A 13,248-nucleotide genomic window follows, 5' to 3' on the forward strand; every position below is an offset into this window, starting at 1 on the left:
TCTCTGCCTCTCCCCACCCTCTCTCCCAAATAATCAATCAATCAATCAATCTTTAAAAAAAGATTGTTTGGATGATTTCTGTTATAATTTAAGTATTTGTACTCTTTGACCTAGCAATTCTACTGAAATGTTCACATAGATTTGCAAAAAATATGTAAAAGAATGTTTATCGCTGTATTAGTTCATTCAGTGAATACCTGGGGAGATTCTCCTATGAGCTTGGCACATCTCTGGGCACACAGCAGTGAAACAAAACAAAGTCCTTACTTTCATGAAACTTTTGAGGCCTCTGGTGGAGATACACAATGCATAAGTAAACAAACATACAAAAAAATATCAAGGGATTAAGAAGTGGTAGAGGGTTGGAGGGAAATGCTATTTTATATCGTGTGATCTGGGAAAGGCTTTCTGAGGAGGCAGTATTTGAGCAGGAACCTGCATGAAGTGAGGGAATCAGCCAAATGACATCTGGAGGACGTATATTCTAGGCATTGTTTATAATACCACAGATTGGAGGTCACCCAAATGTCTGCCAAATACTGAGTAACCACAGTCTGCAAAATAATGAGAGAGCTATATGTACAGAATGAAAAGATAAGATAAAATGAAAAAAATGTTACAAACACTGTATAATGATGCCATTTTTTAAAAAGTATCCTGAGCAAATATATTTATCACAGGGAAGACATCTAGGGAAATACACAAAAGTGTCAAAAAAAAAAAAAAAAAACCCAAAACCTGTTAAGAGTTGTTGTATGGATTGAATGAGAGAACAGGTCGAAGTGCCGAGGTGCCAACTAAAGAGAGCCTAACCGAAGTTCTTAGTACTATCTCTAAAACAGGATGGGGCACACAAGTCCTGAAGACCCATACCTTTGCTTTTTTTTTTTTTTTAATCCGGGGAGAGCGTGACTGCAGTCCCCCACTACCACAAATTATGCAGTGGAGTTTCCCACATCTGGGGAAATCACAGGGGTCGGCACAACCGGAGTGCAATAGATAAGCCTTGCCCTGGGACAATGACCTTCGTGATCATGGTACCTCCCCTGCCAGGTAAGTACACCCTTGCCTTTTCTGATGTACTGGGAACTCTCCTCTCAGGTCGCTGATGTCTGAGCCCTTCTTCCCTCTCCTTGCTTCCCCACATCCCTATCCCCCTCCTCTCATTTTGCTCTTGAGAATGGAGCCTGTGCTTCTGTTTTCTTAGCCCAGTTACTCCGTCTGGACTGGTCTTCCTTCTCCTCTCAGACAAGCAACCTTGTGCTCGGGCTGCAGTCTGTGCTGAGGTGCCGATAAGGAAGAGGGCTTCCAGGATCCCTCTGATTTAGTATTGCGTCATTTCTAAGGGCAGAATAAAAAGGCTTCATCCATGGTTACCAGCTTCAGAATCTAACTGAGCCAGGAGCTCAGTTTGTGGGATGGGGTTGCTCACACACACTCCTACCAGTGTTGACCAAACCACCTGCGTGGCCATCAGGGTTTCTGTCGTTGTTGTTTTGTTTTGTTTATTTTATTTATTTATTTGACAGACAGCAAGAGAGGAAACAAAAGCAGGGGCAGTGGGAGAGGGAGAAGCAGGCTTCCTGCTGAGCAGGGAGCCTGATGATGTGGGACTCGATCCTGGGACTCGATCCTGGGACTCAGTCCTGGGACTCCAGGATCATGACCTGAGCCGAAGGCAGACACTTAACGACTAAGCCACCCAGGCGCCCCACCATCAAGGTTTCTGAAGTAGTTAAGCCTTAAGTGTTTGGTGCCCACCCTTACTCCCACCTACCACTACCAAACTCCACTGACTTCCCCGGGCCCTCCGTATGCTTGTCAACCAATTGTTAGAAACAACACAAGAGCACAGAAAAATGACCAGGATAAAATAAATACTCAAAAAAATGTTCTATGGCCTTACACAGTTTCTAACAATTTTTCTGTTGATTATTTTGGATTTCTAGGTAAATAATCATATAATTAATAATTCTTCTAGTATTTATGACTTATTTTGTTGTATTGTCTAATTGTATTAAGTAGCACTTCCAGAACAACATTAAATCATAGGAGAAGTGCTCAGTGGACAGTTGGCTCAGTTGGTTAGAGCACGGTGCTAATAATCGGAGAGGTGGTGAGTAGCCTTGTCTTGCTCCTGACTTTAATGGGAATATTAAGAGTAATACCGCTGGGGGCGTCTGGCTGTCTCAGTCAGTAGAGCATGCAACCCTTGATCCAGAGCTGTGAGTTCAAGTACCATGCTGGGTGTAGAGCTTACCTTAAATAAATAAATAAATACATACATACATATCAAAAAAAGTAATACTGGTTGATTAATGTATACATGTATGTGAGTACACATGCACGGATTTCTACCTGTGTTATGTTAAAGAAGTATACTTTTCCTTTTATCAGAATATTTGTGAGGAATGAATATTAAATGATATCAAATTTTTAGCATCTCTTAATTATTCTGCTTTTTCCACTTTTGATATATCTATATTGTGAATTGGATTAATGGATTTCCTTATACCACTCTATCCTTCCTGAAATAAATAAATGTGTTTAGTCATTTTCTTTCTTTTTTTTTTTTTTTTAAATTTATTTGAGAGAGACAGAGATAGAGAGAGAGCACAAGTTGGGAGGAGAGGGAGACGCAGGCTCCCCACAGAGCAGGGAGCCCGATGCGGGACTCGATCCCAGGACCCTGGGATCATGACCTGAGCCGAAGGCAGACGCTTAACCGACTGAGCCACCCAGGCGCCCTTTTTTTTTTTATTTTTTATTTTTTTAATTTATTTGAGAGAGACAGAGATAGAGATGTTTAGTCATTTTCAAAATATCCTGCAAAGTTATGTTCATATATTTCTTTAGGCATTTTACATCTGTATTTATAAATAGGACTGGTCCCTAGTTTTTCTATTGTACAATCTTTACAAGATTTTGGCTTCACGAAACACTGGGCTGTTTACTTCTTTCTCTATGTTTTGGAATAGCTTTAATAGTAAGAATCATTGATTTCCTGAAAGTTTGAAAGAAGTTGTTAATGAACGTATCTAGGTTCTGCTTTTTTTTTTTCTTCTTTTTTTTTGGAGGTGTATAGCTTTTGACAGCTTTTGCCTGTGATTATTTATGTTTAGATTTTCTCCTTTCTTTGAGTCCATATTGGTAATTTATATTTCCTGACTATTACCCATTTCATTCAGATTTTATATTTTATTTTTTATTTTTATTCTTTAAAGATTTTATTTATTCATTTGAGACAGAGAGATACAAAGAGAGAGAGAGCGCATATGAGCAGGGGGAGAGGGGGAGGGAGAAGCAGACTCCCCACTGAGCTGGGAGCCCGGGGCTTCATCCCGGATCCTGGAGATCATGACCTGAGCCATAGGCAGACACTCAACCATCTGAGCCACCCAGACACCCCTCACTCAGATTTTAAATTACATTAGCATAAGATCGGACAAATGCTGACTGAATCCTCCTCTCCCTTGTATTTCTCATCATTTCTTCTGTACCCATCTGTAAACCCGTTCTCATTCCTAATTTGTGCATTTCTGTTTTGTCTGTCTTTTTTATTATGTTAGCTGGTGGCTTATCAGTTTTGTTGTTTGCTTCCTCCCAACCCAAAGAACTCTAGATCTTAGATTTATTCATCAGTTATGTCATTTTTCTGATTTTGAAATCGTTCACTCTGCTTGTGTCTTTGTTAACTCCTTTCACTTTCTTTGCATTTCGCTTTGTGCTGTGGCTTTTTTTTCCCCCTTCTAATTTCCTGTGTTGTCTGCTTTCTTAATGAACTTTTCTTTTTTCTTATTTAGTAACAGAAGTGTTTAAGGTGATAAGGTTAAGGTTTAAGGCCATCCATTTTCTTGTGAATACAACTCTGGCGGCATTTAGTAAATAGTTTCACTGAGTTATTTTTAAAATAGTCTATAATTCAGTTTTTAACATTTTGTGTTGAAGTATCATATACATACAGAAAGGCAAACATACCGACATATGTAAAGTTTAGTGAATATTCACAAATTCAACACCCAGATTAAGAAACAGAATATTAACAGTACCCAGGACCACTATATAATTTACAGGGCCCGGTGAGAAATGGGAATGTAATGTTCACATTTATTAAGAACTGTAAGATGTGTGACAGCAGAACATTAAAGCCACTGTGGGATCTTTCTTTCTTTTTTTTTTTTTAAAGATTTTACTTATTCGTCAGAGAGAGAGAGAGCACAAGCAGGGGGAGTGGGAGAGGGAGAAGCAGGCTTCCCGCTGAGCAAGGAGCCCAATGCGGGACTAGATCCCAGGACCCTGCGATCATGACCCGAGCCAAAGGCAGCACCTTAACTGACTGAGCCACCCAGGCGTCCCTCACCTTGGGATCTTTCTAAATGCAGGGTCCTGTGCTCACACTCACGAAGCTGGCCCTGCCAGCATGCGTCTGGGCTCTCCACCCATCCCTGACCCACCTCCCTGCCAAGGGTGTCCACTCTCCTGACTTCAGGCAGCAAGAATAGCTTTGCCTGTACTCTTCTGCATCCAGCTCCTGCTGCTCAGCATTATCTTTGTGAGGATCATCCATATTTTCACATGTAGTTGAAGTCCATACATTTTCACTGCTATATGGTTAAAACGAGTCTGTAATTCAGTTTTGATCTATCAGTGATTGAAGAATTGTTTAGGAGAACTTGAAAACTTTTCCTAGTTTGAGTACATCAGGCTGACTAAGGACCAACTGCCTAGTTTCAGGCTCTTTTTCTTCTAAATGAGTGGGTCCTGACTCACAGAACATACTGTATGAGTAAGAGGGGCACCTGGGTGGCTCAGTCAGTTAAACATCCGACTCTTGATTTCGGCTCAGGTCATGATCTCAGGGTCCTAGGATCGAAACCCTTATCAGACTTCACGCTCAGTCTCCTTGAGATTCTCTCCCTCTCCCTATATTCCTCTCCCTGCTCATACTCTTGCTCTCTCAAAATTAATTAATTAATTAAAAAAACATATAGTATGAGTAAGAAACAGTGAGCTTTATTCCTTCCTCATGTTCTTCTGATACACAATGAAGAAGAAAGAAGAAGTTAACCAGAGTTTAAGGCAACAGCTTTTTTAACCTGTCCAGGCAGAGGTTTTTTTTTTTTAAATTTCGCCAGAGTAGTAGCACACACGGATTGTAGACAAAGGGACTGAGGTCGTGTTGTCAGCCTGTGAGTTGCCAAGGAAACTGGAAAGAAATTTGGTCCTTCTTTGTCAGGTCAGGGAAAGCACCGTGTTTCTCTCACGGATCCAAACAGTAAGGCCGTGTGCATGGCCATTACCTCAGGCTATCCTGGAGCAGTGACCACTGGGCCCTTTCTGTATATGGGGGCAACTGGCTACAGTTCTGACATTGAGAATGGCTGGATATTCAGGGATGAGACCAGATAAGTAGTCCACTGGTCCTTAAAAGATGTATCACTAGGGGCGCCTGGGTGGCTCAGTCGTTAAGCGTCTGCCTTCGGCTCAGGTCATGATCCCAGGGTCCTGGGATCGAGCCCCGCATCGGGCTCCCTGCTCAGCGGGAAGCCTGCTTCTCCCTCTCCCGCTCCCCCTGCTTGTGTTCCCTCTCTTGCTGTCTCTCTTTCTGTCAAATAAATAAATAAAATCTTAAAAAAAAAAAAAAAAAAGATGTATCGCTAGGGGCACCTGGGGGGCGCAGGCAGCTAAACATCCAGCTCTTGGTTTCAGCTCAGGTCGTGATCTCAGGGTCGTGAGATGGAGCCCTGGGTCAGGCTCTGCACTGAGCAGGGAGTCTGCTTAAGACTCTGTCTCATTCCTCCTCTGCCTCTCCCCCTTCCCGCTCTCTCTCTCTCTCAAATAAATAAATAAAAATGTATTGCTAAAAGCCAGTCACACTTTTACATTTCAAACCTAATGTTGAAGGCTAAATTCAAACTATTTTACTATAATCAACTTGCACCAGCCAACCTTATATTTAACGAAGGCCTATAGCTCAAATTTGGTGACCAAACATAGACAATCTTTTTAACAAAGTGCTATAGGTGGAAGGCCTGTCGTTGAGATTCTTTCTTGCAAGCGAACAATTTTATTTATTTTTAGATAATAAAAAGCTCGTAATACAAAATTCAAAAGGCACAGAAAGGTATATGGTCAAAGGTGAGCCTCCCTTTCACCCCCAGCTTCTAGCCTGTTCCTCAGGGGCAACCAACATTATTGTTTTCTTGTATCTCCTTTCAGAAGTGGCCTATGCAAATATACGTAATCTTGGGGGGCGCCTGGGTGACTCAGTTGGTTAAGCGACTGCCTTTGGCTCAGGTCATGATCCTGGAGTCCCGGGATCGAGTCCCGCATCGGGCTCCCTGCTCGGCGGGGAGCCTGCTTCTCCCTCTGACCCTCCTCCCTCTCATGCTCTCTGTCTCTCATTCTCTCTCTCTCAAATAAATAAATAAAATCTTTAAAAAATAAAAAACAAATATACGTAATCTTTTAAATATTTGTATAAGAACTTGTAGCATATTATGCATACTGTTCTGCACCTTGCTTTTTCACTTACTGTTTCTTGGATGTTGTTTCATGTTAATACATATAGGACTAGTCCGCTCATTCTTTTGGTTTTTTAAGTTTATTATTATTTTTTTAGTAATCCTACACCCCACATGGGGCTCGAACTCACGACTCCGAGATCAAGAGTCACTCGTTCCACTGAGCTAGCCAGGTGCCCCCCCCCATTCTTTTTAAAGCCTGCATAGTATTCCATTGTCTAGATGAAGCATAATTTTTTTTTAAAGTTTTTCTTTTTTTTTTTTTAAAGATTTTATTTATTTATTTGACAGAGAGAGACACAGCGAGAGAGGGAACACAAGCAGGGGGAGGGGGAGAAGGAGAAGCAGGCTTCCCGCAGAGCGGGGAGCCCGATGCGGAGCTCGATCCCAGGACCCTGAGATCATGACCTGAGCCGAAGGCAGATGCTTAACGACTGAGCCACCCAGGCGCCCCTAAAAAAGTTTCTTTTAACAACTTTATTGAAGTAAATTTACATACCATAACATTCATCTATTGAAAGTATACAATTCAAAAAAAAAAAGAAAGAAAGTATACAATTCAATGATTTTTAGTGAATTTATAGTTATGTGATCCTCATCACAATCCAGTTTTAGAACATTTCTATCACCCCAAAAAGTTTCCTTATGCCCATAATTTATCTTTTAATCATTTAATTAAACTTTGTTTTTCCTTCTCAGTAATTCATTTTAACATTTACTGGGGTCATGATCTTTTGTTTTACAACACTGGAGAGGATTTGGAATGGTGACGATGTGTTAGGAGAGCATTTCAAACCTTACATAGTATTGCTCCTCTTTTATTTTTTTTCATTTTTTATTTTTTTAGATTTTATTTATTTGACAGAGAGAGACACAGTGAGAGAGGGAACACAAGCAGGGGGAGTGGGAGAGGGCACCCCAGGAAATAGAAGTTTTGTTTGCGCTGTATATTCTAGTGTGATATTTTCCATTCTGGGGCATGAGCTATGGACAGCCTTACATCTGAAGCAAGAGAGTACCAAGTAGAATGGAGGAAAGATGCAGAACCACAGCCACGGACCATCTGGTGATATTTTCACACTCTGGACCACGTGATGACAGTGCTACGGCCTGTTCTCCTGCAGGTAAGTATCCTCCTGCCACCATCTTCCATTGCACGTATGTATGCTGACTGTGGGCTATGAGTGGAACAAGACACACACACGCTCTGATCTGCCCTGGTGACAATCAGCTAGATGCAGGGGACCCGCCCAAGACAGTGTGTTAGTAAACACCTGACCTCTGTGCACTTCTCTCAGGGCGGTCTGTAGCCACTATAACTTAGCTACTGGTTATCGTGACCGGCCACCTTCTGGAGGGAGTGATGCTTGCCCGTTGTCTCCAACCCATCTATTGTTCTTTTTTTTTTTAAAGACTTTATTTATTTATTTTATCAGAGAGAGAGAGAGCACGAGCAGGGGGAGGGGCAGAGGGAGAAGCAGGCTCCCCGCTGAGCAGGGAGCCCGACGCGGGACTCAATCCCAGGACCCTGGGATCATGACCGGAACCGAAGGCAGACGCTTAACTGACTGAGCCACCCAGGCACCGCCAACCCATCTATTGTTCTTGAGACTACTCATTTTGGGTGCACCTGGCTGGCTCAGTTGGAAGAGCTTACGACTCTTGATCTCACAGTTGTGAGTTCGAGCCCCATGTTGGGTGTAGAGATTACTTAAAAATAAATACACTTAAAAAAAAAGATTACTCATTTTTGGTGAAGAAAGAGTGAAAGCAAGCAGCTCACTGGCAAAGTGTTCAGGATCTCCTACATCTCACTCTCCAAATTCACAGCGGCCTTGAATGAAAAGGAGAATTGCTACTCTTTAAAAGAGAGGAGCATGGGGCACCTGGGTGACTCAGTCGTTAAGCGTCTGCCTTCAGCTCGGGTCAGGATCCCAGGGTCCTGGGATCGAGCCCCACATCAGGCTCCCTGCTCTGCGGGAAGCCTGCTTCTCCCTTTCCCACTCACCCTGCTTGTGTTCCCTCTCTCACTGTGTCTCTCTCTGTCAAATAAATAAAACCTTAAAAAAAAAATCCTTAATTTAATCACATCTGAAAAATCCCTTTCGCCATAAAAAAAATAACACAGATTCTGAGGATTAAGACATGGATATATTTGGGGGCCATTAGTTAGCCTACCAATACCTGTGACCAGTCCACCCCAGGACCTCCTGCTCAGAAGCATCCCACTCAATGCTGAGGCTTGGAGGAGCCTAATAGAGCAAGACTCTCCCATAATTTATCTAAGTAGCTCTCCATTAAGCTGTTTTCAAATTTTTCCTGTTATGAGCAATGTTGCTTTGAGTATTCTTGACATCACTTCTCCATATGTGAGTATATCCTTAGGATACATTATTAGGAGTAGAATTGCTGGGTCAAAGAATATGGGCACTTTAACCTATTTCCCTATGTTCTTGCTGACAACAGATCAACTTTTTTTTTTTTTAAAGATTTTATTTATTTATTCATGAGAGACAGAGAGAGAGAGAGGCAGAGGGAGAAGCAGGCTCCCAAGGAGCAGAGAGCCCGACGCGGGACTCGATCCCAGGACCCTGGGATCATGACCTGAGCCGAAGGCAAACGCTTAACCATCTGAACCACGCAGGCGCCCAGATCAACTTTTTAATATATATATTTACCAACTTGATAGGTGAAATATGGGGTCTCAGTATAGCTTTTTCTTTATTTTAAAATAATTTATTTTTAAAAAAAGATTTTATTTATTTGACAGAGAGAGACACAGCAAGAGAAGGAACACAAGCAGGGGGAGTGGGTGAGAGAGAAGCAGGCTTCCCGCTGAGCAGGGAGCCCGATGTGGGGCTTGATCCCAGGACCCTGGGATCATGACCTGAACCGAAGGCAGATGCCTAACAACTGAGCCCCCAGGTGCCCCTGAAGTAATTTAGGCATATTTTTAACACTAGGTTTCGTTCAATAGCAAGAGGGTCCCTTGCAATTCTGCTGGATAACCATAGTCACAGTTTAGCAAGTCTGGGGACCAGGAGAGGTGACCAAGACAGAGTTAATCCTCAGGAACAAGGCCAGAGCCCACTTATTAGACTTGGATCCAAGCTCAGGGCAGCAAAGGGCATTCATCCCAATAGTTGCTGTCCAAGAACATGGAATAGGAGCTGTTGGCATCCTGTTGCCTCCAGTCATGGTAGACACTGGGGCCCTGGGCTGAGCTCTGTCTTTGGGTGAGCAAGTGACTCTGGAGATGGAGGACAGCGGCCTTATAGAACTTCCCCTGACACTGTAAGGTAATACGGAATGCCAAATACTGCCAGCAACCTGCCCATCCATTAGGACTGGCCTTAGCAGTGTTGAAGGTTGCTAGGAAGAAATGACTGGGGTTGGGACTCCTCAGCTCTGGCAGAGATTTGCCCTGTCAGTGAGCGTGTGAGAGTGATATTCAGTCCTCAGCACGTCCAAGTCACAAAGATCGCCATGGGCATCTCAGGACTGAATCTGAGATGCCCTCAGAAATATTTCCTTAGTCAATATGATTATAAAGCCAAAAGTGGCTGTCAGATTGGGCAAGGAGACAAAGCTAATCTCCCAGGTCTGATGTGGGCATGTCCTCCTTAGTATCACCCCAGCAACCTGAGGAGGCGTTCAGGGTCCTTCTCTTCCCATCACTCAAACTGTTTTCTCCCAGTATGAAATAACTTCCTTCCCGGTAGAGAAGAGACCACCTCCCCCGACCCCACTCTGGCCCAGGCACAGCTGGTTGATTTGTTCCAGAAGGAGGTGGTGAAGCAAGCAGCCTATGGTTGGGGATTGCTCCCTGAACCCACATAGCACCTCCTGCTGGTGACTGACCCCAAGGCTTACCGTGGAGGCTTTCATTCATTAACTAGTTCCTTTCTTTTTGACTTCGAAGTTTCAGGAGCTTCGCTATAGGGAAGATCACTTTTGCACGAAAAAAAATGGTCCAGTTTTCTACTTTTCCTGATTTTCTTTTGAAAGGAACATTAAGCAATTTCAGGATGTTAGGAAAGCCCTAAGATCATGGAGAGGCGGCTTGCCTGATCAACTTTATCTGGGTAGGGGCACCTGGGTGGCTCAGTCCTTAAGCGTCTGCCTTTGGCTGGGGTCGTGATCCCAGGGTCCTGGGATCGAGCCCCGCATCGGGCTCCCTGCTCCGCGGGAAGCCTGCTTCTCCCTCTCCCACTCCCCCTGCTTGTGTGCTCTCTCTCTGTCAAAATAAATAAATAAAATCTTAAAAAAAAAACAAACACAACTTTATCTGAGTAAAAGATCTGGTGAGTGTTAAGAGTTGCTCCCAGGGCCCTCATCGCCTCAAAAGCCCGCCACTGGCTTGGAGAAAGTTTCCCACTGAAAAAGATAAGACAACCCCCTCACAGCAGCAGAGATTTTACCCCTTTGCTTTTTCCATAGAAATTGCAGAATTTGTCTGGAGGCCACTGGGACTGAGTCAGTAACTGAGATTAGAGCTGTTTTCCACAGCCCTTTCTTAGGCAGGTGGGGCTTTGGGACAGATTAGCGAAGGTGTTGTGGAGAGCTTGTGGCTGCCTCCCGTGGGCCCACGGGAACCCTGTGGAGGTGAGGCAAACCAGGGAGACATTTGCGACTGACATTAGAGCAGGAGTGCCACCGTCCTTCACTTCAATGCAGAAAAGTAACAAGAAAAAGCTTTTGCTGGATAGTTTTCATTTTAATTATTCACGCGATTTTCCCGGATCTTGAGCATTCTTTGCTCTCAGCGTGACCTTCTGCCCTTCAATTTTAGACGTGCTTAGGAAGCAAAATGAAACCCTTGCATGGGGACCAGAGGATTCTCTGTACCTCTGGAGCCAGGTGAGTTTAGAGAGGGAGGCGGCAGCTGAAGTTCCCAGTTATGCCAAGAGAGCCCGTGCTCTAAAAAGAGAAGCAGATAATGTATTTCCAAAACACAAGTCATACCTCTGTGTGACAGTGAAAAGAGAGGGGCTGAGAGAAGAGCTTCCCTCAGCCAGGCAGGCTACAGAATCTGTGGGACTCAGGGCAAAAAGAAAGTGCGAGCCCCTTGGTCAAAACACAGGAAAAAAATTCTGTTAAAGGTACATATAAAGCCAGACACAAAAGGACAAATAGCAGGCAGCTGGGTGGCTGGGTCGGTTAAGCGTCTGCCTTCGGCTCAGGTCAAGATCTCCGGGTCCTGGAATCGAGCCCCGCATCGGGCTCACGTGCTCTCTCTTGCTCGCTCGCAAAAATAAATAAAATCTTAAAAAAAAAAAAAAAGACAAACAGTGACTCCACTTATATGGGGTCCTGAAAATAGTCAAATTCATAGAAAGCGAAAGTAAGGGTGGTTGCCAGGGGCTGGGAGGTTGGGGGATGGGAGGTATCGTTTAATGGGTAGAGTTTCAGTTTGGGAAGATGAAAAAATTCTGGAGATGGATAGTGGGAATGTTTGCGCAACGATTTGAAGGTACTTAATGACACTGAACTTTACACTCAAAAATGGTTAAAATGGTAAATTTTATGTTATATATATTTTACAACCCCCCCCCCCCCCATACACAGACAGGAAAACATGAGTTTTTTCCTTCTTTGGAGGTCTCTCTCTCGACTTGTCTTGGTGTTATTTTATTTGCTATCTAATATTGTTCTAAGCAAAGAAAAATTAATCTCAAATTTTTAGCATGAATTTTGCCCTTTATCTTTATATTGTGCAATGCTAGTTTTTTTTTAGGATTTTATTTATGTACTTGACAGAGAGAGCGAGGGGCGGGAGGGAGAGAGCACAAGCAGGGGGAGCGGCAGGCAGAGGGAGAGAGAGAAGCAGGCTCCCCGCAGAGCAGGGAGCCCGATGTGGAACTCGATCTCAGGACCCTGGGGCCATGACTTGAGCTGAAGGCGAATGCTCAACCGACTGCGAGCCACACAGGTGCCCCAAGTGCAATGCTAGTTTTAAATTAAAATATCATAGTATTTAACTTGTATTTGAAATCACTGAAATTACACAATTCGAATTTTGTGGCTCCCAGAGTGTATGTACCTCACGCTGGCTAGAAGAGACAAATACAAGCCAGGCTCAGGAAAGGTGGAAGGAGGAAGCAAGGATGGCCCGGGCGCAGAGCCCGTAGAAAGAGTCAGCCAGGGCCTGGGACTTCACAGATGCCTGAGGAGGGTACATCTTGGGCCTGACAGCTGCCGGGTCCCCCTTCCCACAGGCCTACCCCTCCAGCCCACAACAAACAGGCTGCTCCCAGGTATCGTCAAAATTCAGAACTGGGAAGCACTCAGGAGAGGGGTGAGCTTCTTGGCTGCGGTCAGCGGCCCACCTCAAGCACTGTGGTGCTGCCAGCCGGGGGTGGGCATGGCCACCGCCTCGCCGGACTCCACGGGGTGCATGCGCCCGACACCGACCTGCCAAAAGCAGAGGGCATGGTGGCAGGGGCGGGGTTGGGGAGAGAACAGGAGGTCAGGTAGGGGAGTGACAGAGAACCCATCCAGGGAGGCCGCAGAGGTTGGCATTGTGTCCCATTGCTCCATGAGACCTCACAGGACACAAACTCAAAGGTAAAACTATTAAGAATTCCAAGACTTGCAACCTCAGTGCATTAAATCGCAAGTGCAGGGTCTTGTTCAACTGCACTGGTCACATGTCCATGAGCCAGCCATGTTCCTCAAGCAAAGAGAAGACGGGATTTGGCTGGAGTCTTCTTTGTAAGATCTC

General features: G+C 44.3%; 1 non-coding gene across 1 annotated transcript; it reads right to left on the minus strand.

Moving 5' to 3' along the window:
- Nucleotides 1-897: 897 nt before the first annotated feature.
- LOC123326283 lies at nt 898-1,061 on the minus strand. Its single transcript, XR_006540988.1, has one exon. It is a non-coding gene; the product is annotated as a U1 spliceosomal RNA (small nuclear RNA).
- Between the last annotated feature and the right edge of the window lie 12,187 nt (nt 1,062-13,248).

The sequence above is a fragment of the Neomonachus schauinslandi genome, chromosome 11 (assembly GCF_002201575.2).
Source record: "Neomonachus schauinslandi chromosome 11, ASM220157v2, whole genome shotgun sequence".
NCBI lineage: Eukaryota > Metazoa > Chordata > Mammalia > Carnivora > Phocidae > Neomonachus > Neomonachus schauinslandi.